A 13,135-nucleotide genomic window follows, 5' to 3' on the forward strand; every position below is an offset into this window, starting at 1 on the left:
ACTAGGGTACGGATCCAAAGCAGGGTAACAGCTCAGGCATGGCGCCTGCTGCTCGTTCAGATCCTCTTGGCACCGTGTGCACAAAGGTGGAAGAGGACATTCAGACCTTGTTTGATGGGGTCGAGTATGCTTCTGTGTGGCCAACCAGTGTCACTTTGCTAGGGATTGCCCCTGTTCAAGCCGAGCCACGATGGGGTCACAGGTTCTGCAAATATTCTCGCCGCTTGTATCCGGTGCTTCCAACATGGCAGTGCCGCCAGTGGCCAACAGAGCCGAAGACAAGGGGGACGTAGATTTGGAGGCAGATCAGGAGGTAGAAGTCAGTATCAGGGTTCTGCCACTCAGGGTAGGGGTCAATCTCGAGTTTTCACCCCGACCCACCAGATGCTCAAGCTTCAAATGCGCTTGTAAGGTGTATTCTTCCGGTCTGCTCTTATGAGGCTCGTGTTTTGATAGATCCGGTGCTATGCACTCATTTGTCTCCCCGTGTTTGCCATGAGGTTGGGTAGAAACCCTACAACTTTAGAGTGCCCTTTGTCAAGAGCTACCCCACTTAGTGATAACATAGATGTAGACATGGTATTTCCGTAGCCCAGTTGGTAGTGGATGGAAAGATCCTCCCACAGACTTGGTTCCTCTACCAAGAATGGATTTCATGTAATCCTCGGGATGGATGGTTGGCAACTCATTATGCCACCTTAGACGCAGAACAAAGGTATACTTCCACATATCCGTGTGGAATAGTTTAGCTTTGATGGTGACAGAGCGTGGCTCCATATAATTTGGTGTCGCAATTAGTGCCGTAAAAATGTTGAGGCGTGGATGCCAAGGGTATTTGGCATTGGTGAGAGATACATCCGTAGAAGGTGTCGATGGAAAATGTTCCTGTTGTCGAGAATTTATGGATGTCTTCCTGCAGGAGCTTCCAGGTTGCCACCAGAAGGGAAATAGAGTTTTGCATTGATGTTGTGCCGTACAAACCCCATATCGATGCCACCTTACAGATGGCACCACAGAATTGAAAGAGTCAAGGAACAACTACAGGAGCTTTTGGACAAGGGTTTTATACGTCCGAGCACTTCACCTTGGGGCGCTCTGCTTTATTTGTGAGAAAGAAGGATGGGTCATTGAGATTGTGTATCGACTACGCATACCGAACAAGGTGACAAAGTGAAGAACAAGTATCCACTTCCTGATCGATGATCTGCTTGATCACCCAAGGAGCTAGATTCTTTTCCAAGATAGACTGTGATCGCTACCATCGCTGAGAATCGAGTGAGGACGTGTCCAAAACGGCATTCGTGACAAGGTAGGGTCATTATGAGTTCTTGGTGATGTCTTTTGGACTCACTAATGCACCAGCAGGCTTTATGGACTTGATGAACAAGGTGTTCAAGCCATTTTTGGACCGTTTTGTCATCGTATTCATAGATGACATTTTGGTATATTCTCGCATCGAGGAAGAACACGTGTGGCACTTGAGGATGGTGTTGCGACGTTGAGGAGCACCAATATATGCCAAATTTTCAAAATGTGAATTTTGGCTAGAAAGCATCTCATTCTTGGGACACGTGGTTTCTAGTGACGGATTCAAGTGGATCCCAAGAAAATTGAAGTCAGAATCGATTGGCTTAGGCCTACAAATACCACCGAGGTGCTAAGTTTTCTGGTTTAGCTGGCTACTATAGGCGTTTTGTACAAGATTTCTCCAGATAGCGGCTCCCTAACTAAGTTGACCAGAAGAATGTTCCATTCATTTGGACAGATGACCGTGAGGTGAGTTTCCGTAAGCTTAAGGAGTGTCTAACCACCGCTCGTGTTGACACTACCTGTGAGTGGTGAAGGATACACCGTGTATTGTGACGCCTCCAGAGTTGGCCTAGGGTGTGTTTTGATGCAGAATGGAAAGGTAGTGGCTTATGCTTCAAGGCAGCTGAAGAGGCATGAGCAGAACTACCCCACCCATGATTTGGAAATGGCGGCTGTAGTCTTTGCACTAAAAATCTGGAGACACTACCTGTATGGTGAAGTGTGCGAGATATACACCGACCACAAGAGTTTAAAGTACATCTTCCAACAGAGGGACTTGAACTTGAGACAGAGGAGGTGGATGGAGCTTCTGAAAGACTATGATTGCACCATCCAGTACCACCCTGGGAAGGCCAATGTTGTGGCAGATGCCTTGAGCAGAAAATCTTCTGGCAGTTTGGCGCACGTTTCAGTAGGGAAGAGACCATTGATTCAGGAGGTACATGAGCTGATGGATCAAGGTTTAATCCTAGATCTTTCAGATGAGGGGGTATTGTTGGCTCACTTTTCAGTGAGGCCAGACTTGAGGGACAGAGTTAGAGTTTCCCAAAGACAGAGACCAACAACTGATGAAGATTATAGAAAGAGTACAGCAAGGTGAAGGTGGTGAGTTTGGATTTGCCAATGATGGCGCCCTAGTGCAAGGTTCTAGGATATGTGTGCCCGATGTGGACAACCTCAGGAATGAAATCATGCGAGAGGCACACTACACACTGTACAGTGTCCATCCAGGTTCCACCAAGATGTACCATGATGTGAAAGATAGCTATTGGTGGAATGGCATGAAGAGGGACATCGCAGACTTTGTGTCCAAGTGCTTGACTTGTCAGAAGGTGAAGTTTGAACACCAGAGACCGTCAGGGAAGCTGCAAGAGCTCCCTATCCCAGAATGGAAGTGGGAAATGATCACTATGGATTTTGTGGATCGTTGCCTCGTACCACGCGAGGATATGATTCGATATGGGTAATTGTAGACCGCTTGACCAAATCAGCTCACTTCTTACCAGAAGACTACATACTGTGGGCACAAGATGCCCGGCTCTACATTCGAGAAATAGTCGATTGCATGGAGTTCCGGCTTCCATAATATCCGACAGGGCCCCGCTCACTTCTCGCTTTGGAGAAAGTTGCAGGAGGCACTTGGCACACAATTGAACTTCAAGATGCCTTTCCACCCTCGCATGCATCGGACAAATTGAAAGGACAATCCAAACACTGGAAGACATGCTTCGCATGAGTGTCTTGGATTTTGGAGGTCAATGGGATGAGCAGCTAGCTTTGGTGGAGTTTGCCTATAACAACAGTTATCACTCCAGCATAGGGATGGCACCCTATGAGGCATTATATGGAAGAAAGTGTAGGTCTCCTCTGTGTTGGACAGAAATGGGGGAAGCAAGGGTGCATGATGTAGACCTAGTGCAGTACACTTCAGAGGTAGTTCCTTTAATCAGGGAACGACTGAAGACAGCTTTCAGCAGACAGAAGAGTTATGCAGACCCCAGACGGAGGGATGTGGAGTTTGCAGTGGGCGACTATGTATTCCTGAAGGTATCTCCAATGAAGGGAGTCATGAGATTCGGAAAGAAGGGCAAGTTGGCACCTCGGTATATCGGACCTTTTGAGGTTACGGATAGAGTTGGAGCAGTTGCCTACCGGTTGGAGCTACCACCCAACCTTTCTCACGTTCATCCCGTGTTTCACATCTCCATGCTCAGGAAATACATTCCCGATCCTTCTCATGTACTGCAGCCGGATGTGATAGAGCTAAAGGAGAATTTGACATTTGAGGAGCAACCTGTAGCCATAGTGGGCTACCAAGTAAGACAGCTAAGATCCAAACAGATCCCTATGGTTAAGGTTTTGTGGAGGAGTCAGTCGGTGGAAGAGTGCACCTGGGAGTCAGAACGGGACATGCGTAGCAAGTACCCTTACTTGTTCAATGTATAATCATGTACTTTATTCTGCCTTGTGTAAAAATTCGAGGACGAATTTTCTGTAAGGGGGGAAGAATGTAACACCCCAAAATTTTATTATTTATGAGTATTTTTGGTATTTTAATTTTATTTGAATTTTTAGGAATTTTTTTGAGATTTTTCGAATTTTAAAAATCGGGTTCGATTTTCCGAAAATGTAAACTTTGATGATTTTTAAAAATTAATTTAAAGACCACGTGGCAAAACTAAAAATATATTTGGAGTCTATGTATTTTTCTGAGTTTTACGGAATTTTTTCAAAATTTTTGGACCTCGTTTTCGGTCCCGAGGCAGAGTAAAAAATTCAAAATTTTGTATTTCGAATCAAATCGGCCGAATCGAACCGGACCTGATCGGACCAGTCGAATCGGACCGGTCTCTTCTCTTTTTCTTCCTCCCGCGCGCGACGCCCTCTCCTCTCTTCTCTCTCGTTTCTCTCTCTCCTCTCCGCCTAGTCGCGCCGGCCACCACCAATGATGGCCACGCCTAAACGGCCGAACGCCATACGAACGTCCCTGCGCAAGGCCGCCGACTTCCTCGGCCAAATACCGCCGATCCGGCCACCAATTGGATCGGGTCTTGTGTCCAAAATCATCTACTCGGCGAGAGCTTTCCATAGACACCAAGAACTCCGAAATCCATCGAGCGGATTGTCCGATTTTTGCTCGGGAAGATTTTAGCCCATTTCGACTTTTGGGCTAGATTTCTCGAAAACCGTGAATTCCACGAGGAAACCGAGGCCACCAGCACGCTCCATTCGTCGAGAGCTTCGCAACGACATAAATTTCGAATTTTTCCGACACCGTTTTTCAGTGGGTCCCACGGAACTTCGCAGTGTATTTTCGACCATTAAATGAGCTTAGAAAATTTTGAAAAATTTATGTACTAACCCCCGTGTTATGGGCTTCGTGTAGGTATCCTCGATTCGCGGAAATTCGGCGATTGACCGTTCGCAAATTTCGCCGCATGCACTGCTACGGAAAAGTCTCCGAAGTGGACCGAGGTTTTGGCTAGCCCCCAATTGTCAGACATCCCGAGCGCGTTCCCGAAGTCGGAATCGGCAAAGGTAAACCCGAACCTTGCTTTTTCGTAATTTTCTAGTGCTTAAATAGGATTAAAAATCCATAAAATATTCGTGGTAGCTTAGAAAATTACGATTCTTTTTGCAATAGCTTAGTAATATTGCTAAGGACCGCGGGGCAAAGTTTTATAATTTTTAGAGCTTGTTTGGGCAGTTTTTGCAAAAATGATCAATAATAAGGACTAAATTGAAATTTTGCGTATTGTGATGGATGATTGATTTGATGGGCCCAGGAGGGGCTGTGTGATATGATTGAACTGTTGATATATGGATTGTGAATATAGAAGTGCGTTTTTAGCCCTTTTGCAAAGTTGTGTAGGTCCTAGGTATAGGGAGACTCACGGATTTTCGGCACGACTTAGGACGTACTTGATATTTTTCTTTGTTTGTATTGAGTCAAATTTATTAAATAGATGTAATGTAATTGTCAGGTGAGCCGGGACAGCCTTCTTCCTCCGCCCAGCCGCCACAGTAATTTGTCGTCAAGTTTGTGAGTAGAATATTAATTTTAATTGTAATTTCGATATTATTATATGTTCAGCATGCCCATGCATCACTTATATGCATATATTTATGTAGTTAAACTCTAGGCATGATTTTTGATGCATTGATAAATGTTAAAGTGCCATGTATGTTGTTGTGGTAATTTGGAGGCGCAAAGCGTATGCGTTGGCGCATGTGATGTGGTGTGGACTATGGATAGGACGGGTAGACACGGCTTGAGTTCTTTGCTGGGACCCGGTCCTTCGGGGTAGAAACGGCTTGAGTTCTTCGCTAGGACCCCGATTTGGTATTTAAGTGGAAGTCCGAGCTGAGTTCTTCGCTGGCACCAGGTTGGATTTAAGAGAGCTGTATAGGGGATCAGCTCCCATATATTATGATTGATGTTACAGGGTGCGTGAGTGCTCCAAATTACCTTTTTGATGCTATGATGTGAATATGATGTTGATGTTGCATTTCACTCTACAGGTTGCATTAGTTTCAGATAGTTATAGAGATTATAGTTAAGATTGATATTTTACTCGAGTCGAACGCTCACTCTGCTCAAAAATTTTTACAGCCACAGGAGGATATTTTGTTCAGGTTAACTCGCTTTTCTACCTCACAGGTTGTTTATCAATATTGTGTAATTTTAATTACTCCTAGAATTTTCGCATGTGTTAGCAGTAATTATTTGAATTTGGTCTGTAATATTATTATCATGTTGGACCTGTAAACTTAATATTTTAAGTCTGTTTTGATGGATTGGATGAGGGAGCTGAGCTCCCATTTATTATTATGTTGATGAGTATGTGGAGGGTGAGCTGAGCTCCCCAATTGACTATATATTGTGTTTACAGGTCGGGTGAGTCGAAAACTCCCCGTTGGTAAGTCCATTTTATGGCCGGACTCTATCCGTTTGTTTTCTTGAAATTGGGCCCAAATGGGCCTTAGAGTTGGGTAAATGAATAGTTAAGGCTTACTACGGGCCTCGGGGGCTTTAGGCTGGCCCAGGTCCTAGTGCCGGTCCAGCCCATAGGTTGGGTCGTGACATTAAATTTATATGAAAATTTCTTCTTTAGCGCTTTTTTCATGAAACATTCAGAATCTTATATTATGTCTGAGAAAGTTGTTAGAAAGGAATAAAAATAATAAGAAAAATGAGGAGAGGGAAAATAACTTTATTTTATTTTTATTGTTTGAATAATTGAAGAGAAAATAGAAGATGGATCCCATATATTTATTTTACTTCTCATTTTCTTCCATAAAATAGTGAAAAGAATTTTTTTTTCAAAAATCATCACTTTCATATTTTAAAATAAGTTATCGATTTTCTAAAAAGTTCTAACTAAAAAAACATGATTTCATAACTTTTTTAAAAAATTGATGAATACTAATTGAAGATGAAAGTGTTATAATTTTATTTTTAATGGTCTTAATTAAGATTAGAAAACCATTATTTAAATCGTAGTTTTCATACTTCAAAAAGAAAAATTATCAGTTTTCAGAAATGAAATTAACATAAAAAAATAATTTCATAGCTTTTAAGAAAATTGATGAATGTCAACTGAAACTCAAAGTATTTTAATTTATATTTTTTATGAAATTTGTTCAATTGATTAAAATTAGATAATTTTTTTTTAAATTGTAACTTTCATATTTTAAAAAAGAAAATTATCAATTTTCTTAAACAGAATTAACTAAAAAAAACATGATTTCATAACTTCAAAAAAATATATGAATGCCAACTGAAACTCAAAATATTTTAATTTTATTTGTTATGGCATTTTTTTACTTAATTATTAAAATTTATTATTTATTATAATATATTAAAAATATTTCTTATTATAATCCAACATAAAAATTTATAAGACATTAACTAAAATCATAGAATATATTTTAGAAAAAAAATCATAATTTCCATTTTTAAAAAAAATTATCTATTCTCATAAAAAGAATTAACTAAAAAAACCATGTGTTCATACTTTTAAAAAAAAATTATCAGTATCAATTCAAACTCGAAGTGCTTTGATTTTATTTTTTAGGGCCATTCTTTCTTCTAGGGCCATTTTCTACTTAATTACTAAAATTTATTGCATTATTATAAAATAATTAATTAAAATCATAAAATTATTATTTTTTAAATCAAAACTTTCATATTTTAAAAATTTATTGATTTTCATAAAAGGAATTGACAAAAAAAAAAGAGAGTTAATTTTAAAAAATTTATCAATACTGATTGATACTTGAAGAGGTTTAATTAATCAGATATTTGCATTGGACAATGTGTTGGAGGTAAAAAAATTATTTTTAACATTTTCATCTATATATTTAAACTACCTTTTCTCTATAAGAAAAAATAATATTAACAATGAAATGAAAGTAAGGAACTGCTATAAATTTAAATTTTTAAACTGAATAATTTAAAAAAAAAAATTTTAATATTTTTTCTCTGACAAGTATGGTTTGAGTTTTCAAATCCGTGAAAAGTAATAAAAAAAATTTAGAATTGATTGCATACATTTTTTTGACATAGATTTTAAATTTATATAGAAATTTTTTATTTAATATATTTCTCAGAAAAAATTCAGAATCTCACATTATGTCTAAGAAAGTTTTAAGAAGAGAATGAAAATAAAAAAGAAAATTGTGGAGAGAAAAATAAATTTATTTTCTTTTTATTGTTTGATTAATTGAAAAGAAAAAGTGAGAAAAAATTACTTAATTTATTTACAAGTAAAATAAATATTTACAAGGATAAAGTTGCAGTATGGCTCATTTTCTTCTGACTTTCTCATCAAATTGAAAAGAAATGAAAGGTGGGTCCCATTATTTATTTCACTTCTTTATTTTCTTTCAGAAAATAGTGAAAGAAAATTAAAAAAAAACTTGGCTTCCATATTTTAAAATAAATTATTGATTTGTATAAAAATAAAAAAATTATGTCATAACTTTTTAAAAAATTGATGAATACCCATTGAAACTCAAAGTGTTTTAATTGTATTTTTAATGGCATTTTTTCAATTAATTAAAATTAATAAGTCATTTTTTAATTGTAATTTTTATATTTTAAAAAGAAAAATTATCGATTATCATAAAAAGAATTAATAAAAAAATGATTTCATAATTTTTAAGAAAATTGCTGAATACCAATTTAAACTCAAAGTGTTTTAATTTTAATTTTTTATGACATTTTTTCAATTAATTAAAATTAGATAATTAGTTTTTTTTTCGAAAGCGTAGCTTCCATATTTAAAAAAAAATTATCAATTTTCATAAAAACAATTAGCAAAAAAACGTGAATTGATAACTTTTAAAAAAAAATTGATGAAGGCCAATTGAAAGTCAAAGTTTTTTAATTTTATTTTTTATGGAATTTTTTCTTCTAAAGCCTTTTTTTTACTTAATTATTAAAATTTTTACTTTTTCATAACAAATGAAAAACATTCTTTATTATAATAGAAAATAAAACTTTATAAAAAAAATAAAACTTTATAAAAAAATTAACTAAAATTATAAAATATTTTTTAAAAAATTCATAATTTCCATGTTTTAGAAAAATATCGATTCTCATAAAAAAAATTAACTAAAAGAACATGATCGAGTTCATAACATAAAAAAAATTACCACTAGCAATTAAAACTCAAAGTATTTTAATTTTATTTTTTATGGCCTTTTTTTCTTCTAAGGCCATTTTTTTACTTAATTACTAAAATCTATAACTTTATTATGAAAGAATTAGTTAAAATCATAAAATCATTTGTTTTTTTAAATCATAACTTCCATGTTTTAGAAAAATTATCAATTTTCATAATATTTATCAATGCCAATTGAAACTCAAAATGTTTTAATTTAGTGGATATTTGCATTCGTCAATGTCTTGGGATATAAAATTATTTTTAACACCTTCATCTATTAATTTAAACTATTTTTTTTATAAGAAAAAAAATGATATTTTCAATGAAATAAAAGCATGGATAGACTATAAATTTAAACTTTTAAATGGAGTAGTTTCTTAAAAAAAATGATTTTTAACATTTTTCCTTTAATAATTATGGTTGGAGTTTTCAAATCTATGAAAATTAACAAAAGATTTAGAGTTAATTGCATATATTTATCTAGCATAGATTTCAAATTTATATGGAATTTTATTACTTAATGCCTTTCTCATAAAAAGATTTAGTACTTTACTTTATTTCAGAGAAGGTTTTTAGAGGGGAATTAAAAATAAAGAAGAAAAGTGAGGAGGGAAAATAACTTTATTTTCTTTTTATTATTTGAACAATTGAAAAAAAAAAAGTGAAAGGAAATTACTCTCTTCACTTACAAGGAAAATAAATATTCATAAGGATAAAATAATAATATAGTTCATTTTCTTCTCACTTTCTTTTCAAATCGAAGATAAAATAATTAAAAGGTGGGTCTCCTTATTTATTTTACTTCTTTATTTTCTTTCATAAAATAGTGAAACGATTTTTTTTTTTTAAAAGTAACTTCTATATTTTGAAAAAATTATCGATTTTCATAAACATAATTAGCTAAAAAAATGATTTCATAACTTTTAAAAAAAGATAAATACCAATTGCAACTCAGAGTGTTTTATTTTTTTTTATAATAATAATAATAATAATAATAATAATAATAATAATAATAATAATAATAATAATAAATTGGCCTCATGTGATAAATGTGTGGATGCCAAGCCTTTAAAAATGCCTTTCAAGAATAAATTATTTGGCTTCTTAAAGAGTCACCATATGACATTTTAATGGCTTAAATTAATATAATTTAAAAAGTAATAAATATAAACGCACAATCCAAATCTTAGACGAGTAGTTGTGTTATTCACAAAATTATATGTCTAACTTGACTTGATCTAGTAGTTAAAGGTATATCACGCACTTGACAGATGATGGGTTTGAGTCTCTGCTCTATCAATTTGCTTATAAAAAATATTCACAAAATTATATAAATTGTTGTTAAAAATATAAAATATTTTATTGTTATATTCTTACAAGAAATATGTAAAGGAAAATAATTAATAATTATCTGAGAAATGAAAATTTAATTTAATTTTGATAGGCATATAATTATTCAAAATTTTAAATTGTATTTAATATATATATATATATATATATATATATATATATATAATTAATAATTATCTGAGAAATGAAAATTTAATTTAATTTTGATAGGCATATAATTATTCAAAATTTTAAATTGTATTTAATATATATATATATATATATGATCGTGTTTTGCTCGATAAGAATCTGCTGCAATTTCATATGCTGCAATTTCCTGAATATTTTAATTCAATTATAGTCTGCTTATAAAAAAAATTTAAAAATAAAACATAAAAATAAGTCATAAAATTGTCAAATAGCATATTAAAAAATTTAATTAATATAATTAAAAAAATAAAAATAATCATTTTTATATTTTTATAAAGAAATATTAAAATATAAAAATAATCATTTAAAAAATAAAATTTAATTTGATTTTAATAGGCTTATAATTATTCAAAATTTTTAATATAAATTTAAATTGTATTTAATATAATTAATTAAAAGCTTTAACAATAACAAAATTTAAGTATATTTTTTAAAATATAAAAAATTAATAAATTATGTTATTAAAATAAAATAAATAAAATAATATTCGCGTAACTTGCGTGTATCATATGACTAGTGGATTAGTTTCCTTTGTCAGAGACGTAAGAATGATTTTTCACATTTCTAGGCAAATGCCGAACAACCTACCATACAACCATTATAAATAGGAAACGAAGAATGGTTACTGGAACCACAAAGACTAAGAACCTGCACAAGCTAAATCCATATAGTGCAATGGCAAGTCTAGCTTATTCCTTGTTCATTTTAAGCCTATTTACCTTCACCCTGCTCAACCCAGTTTGTTCCGAGCTGGATGAATATTTGTTTAGCTTTGGGGATGGACTTATGATGCAGGCAATGCCAAATATGTACATCCTCTTGAGTATCTTCCCTCTTATCACCATCCATATGGTACCACTTTCTTCGACTATCCTACAGGAAGATATTCTGATGGTCGCACAGTTGTTGATTTTGTTGGTATACAATTAACACATTCAAATATATCTTTAATTTCCTCCTATATGTGGTACGTAACTAAGATTAAATTAACAGTAAAAAAATGAAATCTTCTACTTATTGTGCACAGCTGAAAATGTGAGCTTACCTCGTATTCCACCGTTCAAAAACAAGGAAGCAAATTTCACTTATGGCGCCAATTTCGCTTCAGAAGGTGCAACTGCTTCAGATGGTAATCCCGTAAGCAATCAAATTGTCTACTGAAATTGATTAATTGTACTTATAATTAATTATTTCCTTTCTTAATGTTCAGCTAATCGACTTTCGAAGCCAGACTAGCGACTTCGGAGAGTTGAAACTGGAATGGGCAGTCCAACTAGTTAATGTAACCGAAGTAGAAAGGAGGCTGAAAAAGGCTGTTTACTTAATTTCCTTTGGGGCTGAGGATTATTTGAATTATGAAATACCTTCTGGAGCCAGCCAAGAACAATTGGAAAGTATTGTAGATGTATTGCTTGGCAACATTTCTGACAGGATCAAGGTTTCATGTCTTATATATCAATAATAAGTTTCAGTATCATGTGATGAATATTACTTATACATATTTTTACCTCTTGGTTCTTGGCAGGAATTGTATGATTTTGGAGCAAGGAAATTTGTAGTTGAGAACGTTGCACCCCTAGGCTTAATTCCATTTATTAAACAAACGTCCGACAATTCTACACTATTTTACGAACTTGCAGCATTGCACAAAATGAAACTACCTCAAATCCTCGAGAAAATACAAGATGACTATTTTTTTTCCAATTCAACTATACAGTCTTCAATTACTTCATCATAAAATAAAAAAAGAATGCACTGGCGAACATGGTAATTGGTAAAATACTATATATATATATATATATATATATAAAAAAATATTTCCCACTACATTTTTTCTTTTTGCTCTTGATATCGATGAGTTACTATTTTGTTGCATGAGCAGAAGCAGACTACGAGTTGTGTGTGGTAATAAGACATTTTTGGATTTAATTCTGTGTGTGGTAATAAGACTGAGTATTCGTTTTTTGACGGTACCCATAACACTGATGCCGCCAATAATCTACTAGCTGAATTAATGTGGGACAAGGAATCAGGATTCATATCACCTTATGGAGTTAAGGACTTCTTTCCATCTACTACTACCATTCAGACCCTTCTTACCGAAGCTACTGCATTAGGTTAATTGAAGGCATATATATTATTTAAGTTACTGTGTCTGCTATATATATGTATCTGTATTTCTAATAAATAAGGCAACAAATTCGATATAGTTTTTGTTGTCCCTACTAAGGAGTTCAGAAGGATGGATGGATTGAACTCTTTTACGTGTTTCAGCTATTGCGTGTAGCTAGCCTATTGAAAAATCTCATCTATGCAAAATTCAATATGTGTGTTTTTATAGTGAATATATAACAAATAATCAAGGTTTTAATTAAAATACATTTCACTTGTGTGAATTCATGATTATAGTTAATTTTTAAAATTTTTTGTATTATAGTTTATTTATTGCCATTGTAACCAAATGGATAAATTGAATTTGAAGAAGTTAATGATAAATTATAATATAGTTCTTAAAGTTTTATTTGATTAAAAAAATAGTCTTAAATTTTATATTTAAAAAGAAAATATATTTTATATTTATTATAAATAATAAATATAAATGCTATATTGAAATT

The 13,135-nt window shown here is 33.6% G+C and overlaps 1 pseudogene; it reads left to right on the forward strand.

Moving 5' to 3' along the window:
• Positions 1 to 11,154: 11,154 nt before the first annotated feature.
• Positions 11,155 to 12,860, forward strand: LOC131180717 (GDSL esterase/lipase-like; annotated as a pseudogene).
• Positions 12,861 to 13,135: the final 275 nt, after the last annotated feature.

The sequence above is a fragment of the Hevea brasiliensis genome, chromosome 6 (genome assembly GCF_030052815.1).
Source record: "Hevea brasiliensis isolate MT/VB/25A 57/8 chromosome 6, ASM3005281v1, whole genome shotgun sequence".
NCBI classification, from domain to species: domain Eukaryota; kingdom Viridiplantae; phylum Streptophyta; class Magnoliopsida; order Malpighiales; family Euphorbiaceae; genus Hevea; species Hevea brasiliensis.